The sequence below is a fragment of the Echinops telfairi genome, unplaced genomic scaffold, assembly GCF_000313985.2.
Source record: "Echinops telfairi isolate 266 unplaced genomic scaffold, ASM31398v2 ScPeMD7_10;HRSCAF=50, whole genome shotgun sequence".
Taxonomy (NCBI): domain Eukaryota; kingdom Metazoa; phylum Chordata; class Mammalia; order Afrosoricida; family Tenrecidae; genus Echinops; species Echinops telfairi.
The window spans coordinates 15,467,748-15,471,217 of NW_022103907.1; the positions used below are offsets into that span (position 1 = coordinate 15,467,748).

The 3,470-nt window shown below is 41.1% G+C and overlaps 1 pseudogene; it reads right to left on the reverse strand.

The window, feature by feature from the left end:
* Positions 1–2,451: 2,451 nt before the first annotated feature.
* Positions 2,452–3,126, reverse strand: LOC101652546 (annotated as a pseudogene).
* Positions 3,127–3,470: the final 344 nt, after the last annotated feature.

A 3,470-nucleotide genomic window follows, 5' to 3' on the forward strand; every position in this document is an offset into this window, starting at 1 on the left:
TGAAAGAGCATTTTGTCATTTTCTTTATGGAAATCTTTTTTTTTCTGGTAAGATTTATTCTTAAATATTTTACCTTTTTGCAGTTATTTCAAATGTTACTTTATTTTTATATCTTTTTCAGTATCATCACACTTAATATAAAAGAATCCAATTGATTCATGTATGTTGATCTTACAGCTTGCTACACTCCCAAATTTTTCAATTAGTTTGAACAATTTTTAATTGAATCTTTGGGGTTTTCTAGATATAGTATTGGGTCATCTGCAAATAAGGAGATTTTTATTTCTGCTGTGCCTATGTGGATACCTTTTTTTCTTTCTTCTTCTTCTACTTCATTTTGGATATCTTAAGGCTCTAGTAAAACTTCCAGAACCCTACTAAATAAAAGTGATGATAAAGGGTAATCTTGCCTAGTTCCTGTTTGAAGAGGAACTTATTTAAGTGTCTCTACATTCAGTGAAATGCAGGCTATTGGTTTCAAATATTGGATTTTATTATGTTGAGAAATTTCCCTTCTGTACCTATTTTGTTGAGTGTCTTTATCAAGAATGGATGTTGATTTTAACAAAATGCTTTTTCTGCAATAATTAATATAATATAATCATATGGCTCTTCTGCTCTATTTTGTTTATATGATGAATTATATTGATTCATATTAAACCATCCTTCATATTTGATAAGAATCCCACTTGATAGTGATGTATTATTGTTTTGATGCTTATTTGAATTCTGTTGGCTATTGGTCTGTAGTTTTCAATTCTGATGATGCCTTTGCCTGATTTAGGTATCAGAGTTATAGTTGCTTTATAAAATGAGTTGTGTATTGTGGAATTATTTGTAAAAAAAATTATATGTCTTCTCTAAATATTTGATTGAATTCCCTGGTGAAACTATCTGGATCGAGACTTTTTTTGGTATTAGTTTTTATATGCTTAGATCTATTTCTTCCCATATTATAGATTTGTTGAAACTTTCTACAGAATTATGTGGTAACTTAGATAAACTATGTGTTTCCAGAAATTTATCCTTTTCTTCTAGATTTTCACATCTGTTGGAATATAGTTTTTCATACTATGGTATAAGGCATAGAATTTTGTTTATTTAAAACATTGTTTTGTCTTTTACTATTGATTTACCTGAATTCTTTATGCTCTCTCTGTTTCTACATTTGTACTCAGAAATTTGTACTCAGGATTTGCTGGACCTTTTAGAAAACATCTACATCCAAGCTGTCTGCTTGTCTGCAATGTATCCAATGGTACAGATTCCAGAGACTGCATTAAGTACCTTATGCTAGCCATTTTGTAAGGATTTTTTTCTAACTATAGTAAGTAAAATAACTAGGATTACACAGCTCTCACCCCACCCTTTGACGCTAAAAATTATAACCAATTGATTTTTCTAAGTCACAAGAGTCAGTTGGTTTATATACCTCCTGGGAAGAAGTCAGCATTAACTACTCTTAGAGCTTCCAGTAGCTGTTAGATAGTGAAGCCGGAGGGTGGGGGCACATTGGGTACAATGACAAAGAAGTTTATTCACATGAGAAAGATCATTCCTACATATAAAGACTTAAGCTGTAAGAAATGAGGAAGCCATGAGGTAAGCCATAGAAACTGAGCCAAAACTCCTTCAGCAAGGTGAATTTTCTTGGCTTCTTTGTGGTTGTTCCAAGTCTACTGCTATATAAGCTGGGACTTGTCTGAAAAGTTGAAGCAAACGTGTACTGGACATCCATAGTTCCATTGCAGCAGTATGCAGTCCAGGGAAGTTCTATTTCTTGCAGGTGTATCTCTGACATTATCTCTTGTTGTTAGGTGCCGTGGAGTGTGCTCCGACTCATTCTCAGCCTACGTAAAACATAGCAAGACACCACCTGGTGCCAACCTCACAACTGTTCTCATTTTTGAACCCACTGTTGTAGCCCTTGTGTCAATCCATCTTGTGAAGGTCTTTTTTGCTGCCCCTCCACATGAGGTCCTTCTCCAGGGTCTGCTCTCTGCTGACACCATGTCCAAAGGACTTGAGTCACATCATCAACACATGCTGGTCTGGACTTCTTTCAGGACACATGCGTCTATTCTTTTGAAAGTTCCCCGGTGGTGCTTTCTTCTTTTATTTATTTATGTGGGGGATTAGGGTGTGGGGTGGTGTCAACAACACCCTTTATTATACAAAATCGCATTTCCTTTTCATTGAACAAAAGTCCCAGGGTGTCCAGTCAAATAACTGTTTCAATGTTCCTCCCTCTGTGAAGCTTCGCCTCAAATCTCCGCAAACAAGGGTCACACACTGACATTCTGGTATGTGGCTGGGAGGAGACATCCAGTTCAGGGTCAAAGTGCCATCACCAGCCATCTCCAGTCTCACAAAGCCACTGCTCCTGGCCAGTGCTCTCGGACTGGGTCTGCGTGGTACAGCCCAGGCTCCAGCTCCATTTTGAATGGTGCCTTAGGGGATCTGTGTGTCCATGGTATAATCTGAACTAGATCAGGTACAATGTTTTCAATGGTCAGCTTGTTTAGGCCGTGACTAAACACCTCTCACCATGGCTTCTCAGCCTTGTCATGTGCTGGCACCTCCATGCCTTAGACCTGCCAGGCTATGTGCTGTGCCTGGAAGCTGTCCCACAGTAGAGCTCAGGTGGCCACAGAGATGGGGGTCCAGAGCCAGCTGTAATGCTTCATCCAGTTCTTTAGCAAGATCAGGTAGTGGAGCAGGCACATGTACGGATACTGGAAGGAGACCTGGAAGCGCAGGACCCGGACTATGAGCAGCTTACACCGGAGCTCCCAGAAGCAAGTGCCCAGCTCCAGGGACTCACTGCCTGAGTTCAACACCTGTTGGACACGTTGATGATGTCCCGCATTCTCAGGTGCTACTCCTCTACGTCACCAGCCAAGTAAATGGCAGACATGGCGACGAGGTAGGGGATGTCAAGGTTGGACTCTCCAAAAACTTGTGGCAAATGGCACAAGCCCTGGCCATGGGGATGGCCTGCAAGCCCAAGTTGACCCCTGCCTCCATGATGAACCTGGGAACTCAGAAGTGGACCATCACTTGAGGCGTTGGCAGCCCCTCGGACTGGACAGGGTCACTGTGGCCTTTACAGGGAATTCCCTCCATCAGGCCCTGCCCTGTGGCTCTCCCACTCCACCAGAAGTAACCTAGTGGCCCACCAGTAGCAGAACAGCCCCATGGGCAGCAGACCTGGTGCTAGTTCAAGCACGGACCTGTAGTACTTTCAATATTCTTCACCAAGACCATAGTTCAAATGCATTGATTTTCTTCAGTCTTCCAAATGCAAGATACAATTCTAAGGTGCAGATGCAGCAGTTGAAAATAACATACCTTGGGTCAGCCCTCAACGTAGCATCCTTATTTTCCAACACTTTAACGAGGTCTTGTGCAGAAGGTCTACTTTTGATCTCTTGACTGCTGTTTCCAGAAGCACTGATTGAGGAGCCAAA